This window comes from Pristiophorus japonicus, chromosome 8, assembly GCF_044704955.1.
Source record: "Pristiophorus japonicus isolate sPriJap1 chromosome 8, sPriJap1.hap1, whole genome shotgun sequence".
Classification (NCBI taxonomy): domain Eukaryota; kingdom Metazoa; phylum Chordata; class Chondrichthyes; family Pristiophoridae; genus Pristiophorus; species Pristiophorus japonicus.
This window is the reverse complement of record NC_091984.1, coordinates 236023042-236035566: the sequence shown is the minus strand read 5'-3', so window position 1 is coordinate 236035566 and position 12525 is coordinate 236023042.

Genomic DNA, 12525 nt, shown 5'->3' with positions numbered 1-12525 from the left:
GGACTGAAGTGCAACCAGAATTTGGGGAGCAGCCCCTTCAAATATTGGAAGAGGGGTTGCAACCTCACACATTGTACATGGAACACGGACTCCTCAACAACTCTACAACTCTTATTGTTGCAAAAACAATTAAATCAAGTGCCCCCTTATTAAAGGGGGGGGAGGGAAACGCCAAACACTTTTCAGTCAGGTGCCCTTTTTTTGTTGCTTTTTTTGTCTTTTTGGGGGTGGGGTCTGTGTTTTTTTTTTAGGGCACCAAGAGGCAAATTATACAAGTGCCCCCTGACTAGGGGGACACTAAAACTGGCAATAAAACAAATTAAACTTTAAAACATATAAAATCACATTAAAATTTGGTTGCCGGGGGTGATGATGCACTCCAGTCCCTCCGGCGCCCACCTCTCGCGGAAGGCCGCGAGCGTACCGGTGGACACCGCGTGCTCCATCTCCAGGGACACCCTGGCTCGGATGTAGGCGCGGAAGAGAGGCAGGCAGTCGGGCTGAACGACCCCCTCGACCGCCCGCTGCCTGGACCGGCTGATGGTCAACAGCAAACCTGAGAGCATTCTCTCAGGTGCACCCATTACAGGCTCCAAGCTGTGGAGCCAGAGTATCCCTGAGTAACATTTCTGTCTCGGACACTGCCAAGGGGTAGCCATGAATGGGTAACAAATGCCGGCCTTGCCAGTGACGGCCACATCCCAGGGATGAATCATTTTTCAAACTGGCGTCTGACTGTAAATCCAACGGGGAAGTCAGGAGCAACTTCTGTACCCAGAGAGCAGTGAGAATGAGGAACTCGCTGCCACAGGGAGGGGTTGAGGCGAAAAGCAGAGGTGCATTTAAGGGGAGGCTGGATAAACACGTGAGGGAGAAAGGAATAGAAGGATATGGTGATGGGGTGAGATGGAGAGGGGTGGGAGGGGGCTGGTGTGGAGCATAAACCCCGGCACGGAGCGTGGGGGCCGACTGGCCTGTTTCTGTGCTCTACATGCGATGTAATTGTACGTTTTAGCTTTGAATGAGACATTTAAAAAGAACAGGCGAAGGCTTCTCAGGTCGTTGCACTGTGCGAAGGTGAGCTTTTCAACGTGTGAGGGAGGCCCTTGCACACCAACCTTCCCTCAGGGTAACACCAACACAATAGAGCAGCGGCACTCAACCTGTCTACATCTGGGACCCCCCCCCCACTCCCCTTGCTTGGGATAAAAACTCCGCGGACTCCCTGTTACCAAGCACAAGTACTTTTTCAGTGTTAAAATTGTGGGGTGTGTGGAGGGGGGGAGACAATTTGTCCCACAGTCTGTGGGGTGGGGGGGTGGAGGGGCGGGGCGGGGGCAGTGGGGGGTCCGTTCTGAGTTCCCGTCACACATTCAGTAACTGGGCTTTAATAACAACTGGCAGGTTCTGGAAAGGCTGTTGGCCCAACAGCTCCGGACAGGCCAAGGGGCAACTCCACCACCGAGCAAAGCCTCCCGGTCACGGTTTCCGGAGATTGCCAGGCCGGGGTTCGGACTCAGTAACCGGGAGCTGGCCCGCCGAAGCCAGTCAGCCGCCCCGGGGAGGGTCCCGTGCCCCCAGCCCAGCCGGCACTGTTCCCCCCCCCCCTCCCCCACACCCCTGCCACCTCCCCCCCACCCAACTCACCCCCCGCACCCTCCGACCCCCGATCCCATACACCTCCCCACCGACCCCCGACCCCATACACCGACCCCCGACCCTATACACCTCCCCACCGACCCCCGACCCCATACACCTCCCCACCGACCCCCGACCCTATACACCTCCCCACCGAACCCCGACCCTATACACCTCCCCACCGACCTCCGACCCTATACCCCTCCCCACCGACCTCCGACCCCATACACCATCCCACCGACCCCCGACCCCATACACCTCCCCACCGAACCCCGACCCCATACACCTCCCCACCGAACCCCGACCCTATACACCTCCCCACCGACCTCCGACCCCATACACCACCCCACCGACCCCCGATCCCATACACCTCTCCACCGCCCCCTGGCCTCACCCCCCCACCCACCTGCCCCCCGCCCCCCAGCCCAGCCCACACTGTCACCCCCGCCCCCATTCCCCTGACCCCCCCCTGACGAGTGCGGGTTGATTTCCCAAAATTTGGGTTTCTTTTATCAATGTTACTGTTTGAAATAAAAGGTCATCAGCTGGATGAATACGAAACGCAGAGCCAAGAAGCCTGTGTGTCTGGGGACTGTCGGCACACTGGCGAAGAGCTGTTGTGACTTTTAATTAACAGCACGGGGAGTTGGGACCTCCTGACTGTGTCTAGAGACTTGGCTGAAAAAGATCAACTGTGAAGATGGGAAATCACTTCTGTGTTGAAATCAAATGAATTCAGATTGTGTGAGTGACTGTGCCAGCTTTTAAACAAGCAGCTGCTGTTTAAAATAGGATTATGTCGGATATACGGCCCAGAAACAGGCCATTGGGCCCAACCAGTCCATGCTCCACTCGAGCCCCCTCCCGTCTTTCCTCATCTAACTCTATCAGCATAACCCTCTATTCCCTTCTCCCTCATATGTTTATCCAGCCTCAACCCCTCCCTGTGGCAGTGAGTTCCACATTCTCACCCCTCTCTGGGTAAAGAAGCTTCTCCTGAATTCCCCATTGGATTTATTAGTGACTATCTTATATTGATGGCCCTGAGTTATGCTCACTAGCTGTGGCTCAGTGGGCAACACTCTCGCCTCTGAGTCAGAAGGTTGTGGGTTCAAGTCCCACTCCCGGGACTTGAGCACAGAAATTTAGGCTAACACACGCAGTGCAGTACTGAGGGAGTGCTGCACTGTCGGAGGGGCAGTGCTGAGGAAGTGCTGCACTGTCGGAGGGGCAGTACTGAGGGAGTGCTGCACAGTCGGAGGGGCAGTACTGAGGGAGTGCTGCACTGTCGGAGGGGCAGTGCTGAGAGAGTACCGCATTGTCGGAGGGGCAGTACTGAGGGAGTGCTGCACTGTCGGAGGGGCAGTGCTGAGGGAGTGCTGCACTGTCGGAGGGGCAGTGCTGAGTGAGTGCTGCACTGTCGGAGGGGCAGTGCTGAGGGAGTGTTGCACTGTCGGAGGGGCAGTACTGAGGGAGTGTTGCACTGTCGGAGGATAAGACGTGAAACCAAGGCCCCATCTGCTCTCTCAGGTGGACGTGAAAGATCTCATGGCCCTATTTCGAAGAAGAGCAGGGGAGTTATCCCCGGTGTCCTGGGGCCAATATTTATCCCTCAATCAACATCAATAAAAACAGATTATCTGGTCATTATCTAATTGCTGTTTGTGGGAGCTTGCTGTGCACAGATTGGCTGCCGCGTTTCCCACATTACAACAATGACTGCACTTCAATAGTACTTCATTGGCTGCAAAGCATGTTGAGACATCCGATGGTTTTGAAAGGCGCTATATAAATGCAGGTCTTTTTTCCATATTTCCCCACTTTCTCTCTGTATCCACTCTATCAAAATCTTTTATAAATATAAAAACTTCTAGTAGGCCACCCTCAAGAGAAGAGAGACCCAGTCTAATGCCAAGTCTTTGGCCCCGTTATGGGGCCCCGGATTTCCTGCATCTACAGCCCAATGAGGTGGATGGGGGCCATTCCCGGCCCATCAGCCTCATCCTCCTCTTCACTGGATGCCCAGAAACTGGTCCGAGACCCTCGCCAAGCTCCCCTCCAACTGCAGAGGAACTTGCAATGATGTCACAGGACCCTGACAATAGGTCACTCTGGATTTCTTCCCCACCTCCCAGGAGCACAGCAGCACAGTGGTTATCGGGCCAAATGATGGCCGTCGAGGTACCGGACGGTACTTTGGGCGGGATATTCATCGCCGAGGTCCCGCGAAGGTCGGCGGGTGGCAAATGGACGACGTACACCGCCAATCTGGGCGGCAGCGGGCGGGAGGTCTCATTCCCGGCGGCAGAGGCGCTTGCCGCCCAAGTGTCACCGAGGATGGAGTCGGGGCCCACCGAGGGTCGAAGAGCTGGAAATAAAAATCATCAGGAAATAATTTCAAAAACTATCGGAAGACCTTCAGAGGAGCTCATCCAGGTAAGTCGCTGGGGAAAGAAATACGTAACATGTTCACTTACCTTTGTCCTTTTTTTCAGGATCTTCGGACTGACCATCGGGAACAGACCAGCCTCCAGCCAGCGGCCCACCCCCCCGTTCTGCCGCCGACTCCCGCCCGCAGGAATCCGGGAGCTCGGCGGGCGGGAGCTCGGTTGCGCCTCTCGGCCGTCCGCTGGTGTCAGCGGGCGCTTCCCGGTGGCTCTCCCCTCCCGCCCGCTCCAGGCCGCCCCGAAAGTGGCACTGGGCGGCTCTGCAGGAGGAGTGTCGGCGGCAATGGGTGGGAGCGGGCGGTGAGTTGATCAATTTGAGCCCCTATGTTACTGGACCAGGAATCCGAAGGCCTGGACTAATGATCTGGTGACGTGAGTTCCAGTCCCACGGCAATTAAATACCTTTGGGATTAAAAAGCTGCTGTCAGAAAAACCCATCGGGTTCACTAATGTCCCTTTAGGGAAGGAAATCTGCCGCCCTTACCCGGTCTGGGCCTACATGTGACTCCAGACCCACAGCGATGTGGTTGACTCTTAACTGCCCTCCGAAATGGCCCAGCGAGCCACTCAGTTGTACCAAACCGCTCCGACAAAGTCAGCGTATGTGGGAGCACCTTCACCACACGGACTGCAGCGGTTCAAGAAGGTGGCTCAAGGGGCAATTAGGGATGGGCAATAAATGCCGGCTTCGCCAGCGATGCCCACATCCCAGGAACGACTAAATTATTTTTAAAAATAACAGCTTGCATTTATCATTATCATCATCATCACCATAGGCAATCACTCGAATCGAGGATGACTTGCTTCCACGCCAAAAAGTTCACAGGTGTTTCAATGAAGGACCTAATATTCCAGATCCCGAACTAAATCTTGAAGGGTGGAAGATGCCTGTGCGTGGATTTTTCTAACGTGTGGTGACCGTTGTACGTTAAGAAGAACATACATAAGAACAACAGAATTAGGAACAGGAGTAGGCCATCGAGCCTCTCGAGCCTGCTCCACCATTCAACAAGATCATGGCTGATCTGGCCGTGGACTCAGCTCCACTTACCCGCCCGCTCCCCATAACCCTTAATTCCCTTATTGGTTAAAAATCTATCGATCTGTGATTTGAATACATTCAATGAGCTAGCCTCAACTGCTTCCTTGGGCAGAGAATTCCACAGATTCACAACCCTCTGGGAGAAGAAATTCCTTCTCAACTCGGTTTTAAATTGGCTCCCCCATATTTTGAGGCTGTGCCCCCTCGTTCTAGTCTCCCCTACCAGTGGAAACAACTTCTCTGCCTCTATCTTGTCTATCCCTTTCATTATTTTAAATGTTTCTATAAGATCACCCCTCATGCTTCTGAACTCCAACGAGTAAAGACCTAGTCTACTCAAACTATCATCATAAGGTACCCCTCTCATCTCCAGAATCAGCCTCGTGAATCATCTCTATACACCCTCCAAAGCTAGTATATCCTTCCTTAAGTAAGGTGACCAAAACTGCACGCAGTACTCCAGATGCGGCCTCACCAATACCCTATACAGTTGCAGCAGGACCTCCCTGCTTTTTTACTCCATCCCTCTCGCAATGAAGGCCAACATTCCATTCGCCTTCCTGATTACCTGCTGCACCTGCAAACTAACTTTTTGGGATTCATGAACAAGGACCCCCAGGTCCCTCTGCACCGCAGCATGTTGTAATTTCTCCCCCTTCAAATAATATTCCATTTTACTGTTTTTTTTCCAAGGTGAATGACCTCACATTTTCCGACATTGTATTCCATCTGCCAAACCTTAGCCCATTCGCTTAACCTATCTAAATCTCTTTGCAGCCTCTCTGTGTCCTCTACACAGCCCGCTTTCCCACTGATCTTTGTGTCATCTGCAAATTTTGTTACACTACACTCTGTCCCCTCTTCCAGGTCATCGATGTATATTGTAAACAGTTGTGGCATCTTATCGAATGCCTTTTGGAAATCTAAATACACCACATCCATCGGTACACCTCTATCCACCATGCTCGTTATATCCTCAAAGAATTCCAGTAAATTAGTTACACATGATTTCCCCTTCATGAATCCATGTTGCGTCTGCTTGATTACACTATTTCTATCTAGATGTCCCGCTATTTCTTCCTTAATGATAGCTTCAAGCATTTTCCCCACTACAGATGTTAAACTAACCGGCCTATAGTTACCTGCCTTTTGTCTGCCCCCTTTTTTAAACAGAGGCGTTACATTAGCTGCTTTCCAGTCCGCTGGTACCTCCCCAGAGTCCAGAGAATTTTGGTAGATTATAACGAATGCATCTGCTATAACTTCCGCCATCTCTTTTAATACCCTGGGATGCATTTCATCAGGACCAGGGGACTTGTCTACCTTGAGTCCCATTAGCCTGTCCAGCACTACCTCCCTAGTGATAGTGATTATTTCAAGGTCCTCCCTTCCCACATTCCCGTGACCAGCAATTTTTGGCATGGTTTTTGTGTCTTCCACTGTGAAGACCGAAGCAAAATAAGTGTTTAAGGTCTCAGCCATTTCCACATTTCCCATTATAAAAACCCTCTTCTCATCTTCTAAGGGACCAACATTTACTTTAGTCACTCTTTGCTGTTTTATATAACGGTAAAAGCTTTTACTATCTGTTTTTACGTTTTGTGCAAGTTTACTTTCGTAATCGATCTTTCCTTTCTTTATTGCTTTCTTAGTCATTCTTTTTTGTCGTTTAAAATTTTCCCAATCTTCTAGTTTCCCACTAACCTTGGCCACCTTATAAGCATTGGTTTTTAATTTGATACTCTCCTTTATTTCCTTGGTTATCCACGGCTGGTTATCCCTTCTCTTACCGCCCTTCTTTTTCATTGGAATATATTTTTGTTGAGCACTATGAAAGAGCTCCTTAAATGTCCTCCACTGTTCCTCAATTGTGCCACCATTTAATCTGTGTTTCCAGTCTACTTTAGCCAACTCTGCCCTCATCCCACTGTAGTTCCCTTTGTTTAAGCAGAGTACGCTTAATCCTCACCCTCAATCTGTATTACAAATTCAACCATACTGTGATCACTCATTCCGAGAGGATCTTTTACTAGGAGATCGTTTATTATTCCTGTCTCATTACACAGGACCAGATCTAAGATAGCTAGCTCCCTTGTAGGTTCTGTATCATACTGTTCTAAGAAACAATCCCATATGCATTCTATGAATTCCTCCTCAAGGCTACCCCATGCGATTTGATTTGACCAATCGATATGTAAGTTAAAATCCCCCATGACTACTGCCATTCCTTTTTCACATGCCTCCATTATTCCCTTGATTATTGTCCGCCCCACCGTGAAGTTATTATTTGGGGGCCTATAAACTACGCCCACCAGTGACTTTTTCCCGTTACTATCTCTAATCTCCACCCACAATGATTCAACATTCTGTTCATTAGAGCCAATATCATCTCTCACAACTGCCCTGATATCATCCTTTATTAACAGAGCTACCCCACCTCCTTTCCCTTCTTGTCTATCTTTCCGAATCGTCAGATACCCCTGTATGTTTAATTCCCAGTCTTGGCCACCCTGCAACCACCTTTCTGTAATGGCCACCAAATCATACCCATTTGTAATGATTTGTGCCGTCAACTCATTTACTTTATTTCGAATGCTGTGTGCGTTTAGGTAGAGTGTTTTAATACTAGTTTTTAAACCATGATTTTTAGTTTTGACCCCTCCTGCAGCCCCTTTATATTCATACATATTGTCCCTTCCTATCACCTTGTGGTTTACACTTACCCCAGTGCTACTCTGCTCTGCCTTTTGCATTCTTTCTTGGGGTCCTGTTCATCTGAGCTCTCACCCACTCCAACTAGCTCAGAGCCCTCTCCTGGGTTCCGAATACTCCTCGCATTGAGGCACCGAGCTTTCATGCTTGCCTTTTTATTACACTTTGACCCTTTAGAATTTTGCTGTACATTGGCCCTTTTTGTTTTTTGCCTTGGGTTTCTCTGCCCTCTACTTTTACTCATCTCCTTTCTGTCTTTTGCTTTTGTCTCCATTTTGTTTCCCTCTGTCTCCCTGCATTGGTTCCCATCCCCCTGCCATATTAGTTTAACTCCTCCCCAACAGCACTAGCAAACACTCCCCCTAGGACATCGGCTCCGGTCCTGCCCAGGTGCAGACCGTCCGGTTTGTACTGGTCCCACCTCCCCCAGAACCGTTCCAATGCCCCAGGAATTTGAATCCCTCCCTGCTGCACCACTGCTCAAGCTACGTATTCATCTGCGCTATCCTGCGATTCCTACTCTGACTAGCACGTGGCACTGGTAGCAATCCCGAGATTACTACTTTTGAGGCCCTACGTTTTAATTTAGCTCCTAGCTCCTTAAATTCGTCTCGTAGGACCTCATCCCTTTTTTTACCTATGTCGTTGGTACCAATGTGCACCACGACAACTGGCTGTTCACCCTCCCTTTCAGAATGTCCTGCACCTGCTCTGAGACATCCTTGACCCTTGCACCAGGGAGGCAACATACCATCCTGGAGTCTCGGTTGCGGCCGCAGAAACGCCTATCTATTCCCCTCACCATTGAATCCCCTATCACTATCGCTCTCCCACTCTTTTTCCTGCCCTCCTGTGCAACAGACCCAGCCACGGTGCCATGAACTTGGCTGCTGCTGCCCTCCCCTGATGAGTCATCCCCCTCAACAGTACTCAAAGCGGTGTATCTGTTGTGCAGGGGGATGACCGCAGGGGACCCCTGCACTACTTTCCTTGCACTGCTCTTCCTGCTGGTCTTGGTAGTAACGTAGTAAAATGTTCCAAGGAGCGTCACAGGATCGATTATCAGACAAAATTTGACACAAAATGAGACGTTAGGACCGGTGACCATAAGCTTGGTCAAAGAGAGAGATTTTAAGGAGCTTCTTAAAGGAGGAGAGAGACGGAGAGGTTTAGGGAAGGAATTCCAGAGCCTGGGACCTGAATCGGTAACCAGAAAGGGGGAAAAACACAGGAGGATTGGTAATCGACAGCATGTCCTGGAAAAAAATACATTTAAAAAGAACTTTGCAATGTAATTGTGCAGAATATACAGACATAATTCGTAGAGAATAGAAGGCTTGTTTATGCGAGGCAAGATATGGAGGAGATTACGGCTGGGGTGGGCCGTGTGTACACCAACTCCTGCCCCTGCCTGTGCTGTTCCCCCGGCAGTGCCGTTATTGCAGTCTCTCACCAGCAGATGCTACTGTTACGCTACCATATGTTGATGCTGTGCGGGCCTAAATTATTCACAACATTACTGTAACTATAAAATCCCAACGATTCTGGGAATCATTATCAAACAGTAATGGTGATCCTGGATCAGTTTTTAAACGCAAAAGACTTAATAGCCTCAGCGCTGGGGATCAAAAGTCAACAGGAACTTCACTTGATGTTCTCCAGATGGCTAATTAGTACAGCGTCTTTACCCAGAGAGCGGTGAGAATGTGGGACTCGCTGCCACAGGGAGGGGTTGAGGCGAATAGTATCGATGCATTTAAGGGGAGGCTGGATAAACACATGAGGGAGAAGGGAATAGAAGGACGTGGTGATGGGGTGAGATGGAGAGGGGGCTCGAGTGGAGCATAAACACCGGCACTGAGCGGTGGGCCCAAATGGCCTGTTCCTGTGCCATAAATACCAAGGGCTGGAAATTCGGTTGGAGGTTTCTTCGGGCGCTAATGGCGGCGGGTGGTAACTTTTGCGTCGGACAATGGGTTGCCACGGCAGCCAAAGAATTCGGTTGCTGCACCCTGAGAGTGGGGCAGAGCACTAAGGGACATGTTCCACACACTCTCTGAGGACACTAGGCCAGGTGAGCGACTGAAAGTCCGTCGCTAAAGAGGCCTCCCTGCAAAAAAAAAAACACCGGCACTAAAAACACATAAAACCAATTCCGATTAAGTATTCCCCCCCCGCCCCAAATAAAGGTGAATAGCTAAAAAAAAAATCCAAATAAGTATCACTCACGCTGACCTTTTTCAATCGTTCCTTCCCCGTAGCGCCCCGGGGCAGCTCTGCGCGGCAGCTTTCTCTGGCGGGGTCACTAGGGGGCGCTACAAGGTGCCACGCAAACCGAATATCGCATCGTTGTCGAAACCGAGGGCGTTGCAGACCAGCGCGACGCTCCCGGGCGGGACTGGTCAGCGCCGCCGACACCGGCACACCGCTGGTGCCAAGCGGCGGGATTCCCGGCACTCGTGGCTCCCAACCCCTTTTAGCGCCTCCCCCCCCCCACCCCCCACCCCCCACATTCCGACCCTTTCCGGGGACGCGGACCGGTCGAATTTCTCCCCCAATGTGATTCTAATGCAATGGGGTGTGTGGGGTACATTCTCCCCTTTAGCTGCCGGGTGGTAAACATCACCCGGTGGAGAGGAAGTTCCGGAGAGTGGGGTTTTTGCCCCTGGAGTAATTTTAACTGGAAGGAAAGTTGAGCTCTCACACACAGGGGGGGTGGGGGGGAAGTCAGTGCAGCCCCGTTTGGGACGCAAAAACTTTAAAAGTTGTAAAACTAGCGGCAGGCACTAATCATTCTCTCCTCCCGCAATATTCAGCTTTAGCGCTCCGAGAGCAAAGTGCAGCGTTAAATCAAGCGCTAACCACTTCTCTTAAAGTCTGAGAGCGGGGGCTTTAGCGGCAGACGCTGAACAATGTTCGAGCGCATCGGTAACGGCCTCAGAGGCTGGTTCCCGCGATAGGGCCGGGCCGGTGATGCTGTACCAGCCGGTTGTGGGCGGCTCTGCGTTGCCAAGCGACCGGCCCGACCGCCGTTACAGCCCCAAACACTCTCAGCGAGCAGGGGGGGCTCCGACATCGCGCACCGGTGAAACGGGACAATCTTTGCGCAGGCACCAGACTGGGGCGAACAGTAACGGTTGCACTCGCTGAAGACCATTTCCCTTTAATCAGCGTTCCCCCAGCGGCCGGCCGAGTTCACAACGCCTCCCTCTTGCTGCCGTTGTTGACGCCCGGCGATACAGCAGGGGGCGGGGGGCAATTTCACATCCGAGGCGGTAACGGGGCGCTGCGCACTTCGTGACGTTACAATCTCCGGGGCGCCAGGGGCCCAGGCGGTGAGAGATAGCGCCAGCGCTAGACCGGCACTGAAGTTCGCGGGCATCACTGCATTCGCCGCACTCGGGTCGCTAACCCCTTAGTGCCCCGTTACCGCCCCCGCCAGCCGCTAACAGGAGGCGCTAACCTACCTCAGCCTAGCGATTCCCCCCCCCCCCCCCCATCAGGCACAGACTCAGGAACATCTCCCCGATTGTGGTGCATGTTGTATACCTGGATTTTACAGAAGGCATCTGATAAAGTGCAACACAAAAGACTTGTGAAAATTGAGGCCCAAGGTATTGAGGGGATTGTAGGTGCAGGGTTAGAGAGATGGTCAGGAGATAGAAAGCAGAGAGTTGGGACACCATACAGAGGCAACATTTTCTTAAGGTTTAATTCAGTCGTGTTATTGCGATTCCGTGAAACGCCTTCATATGTTACCGTAAATAAATTTGTTAATGACTGTATCAAAATAACTATTTTATGCAAATGTGTTCGTCAATCTGCCCACTGAGAAGATTAAACTCACTTGTGTCAGTCCATCAGAGCACTGCCCCATTCTTACATGAGCATAAAGAACAGGAGGAGGCCATTCAGCTCCTCGGACCAGTTCCACCATTTAGTCAGATTGTGGCTGATCTGTATCTTAACTCGATCTGCCTGACTTGGTTCAATAACCCTTAATACCCTTACCCAACAAAAATCAATCAATCTCAGTTTTTAAATTTTCAATTGATCCCCAGCCTCAACAGCTTTCCCGATTCCCACTGCCCTTTGTGTGACGAAGGGCTCCCTGACATCACCCCTGAACGGCCTGGCTCTAATTTTAAGGTGACTCCCCCTTGTTCTGGATTCCGCCCACCAGAGGCAATAGTTTCTCTCGATCTACCCTATCCAATCTGTTAGGTCACCCCTGTGGTGTATGAAATGATACAATGAACTACATACTGTGAGCCAGTGACTAGGTGTAACCTGGTGGGGAGGAGCTCCTTGGCCACGGGAAGATCTCCGCAAGATCCTACAAATCCCCTGGGAGGACAGGCGCACCAACATCAGCGTCCTCATCCAGGCCAACATCCCCAGCATTGAAGCACTGACCACACTCGACCAGCTCTGCTGGGCAGGCCACATAGTCCGCATGCCAGACACGAGACTCCCAAAGCAAGTGCTCTACTCGGAACTCCTTCACGGCAAACGAGCCAAAGGTGGGCAGAGGAAACGTTACAGGGACACCCTCAAAGCCTCCCTGATAAAGTGCAACATCCCCACCGACACCTGGGAGTCCCTGGCCAAAAGACCGCCCTAAGTGGAGGAAGTGCATCCAGGAGGGCGCTGAGCACCTCGAGTCTCATCGCCGAGAGCATGCAG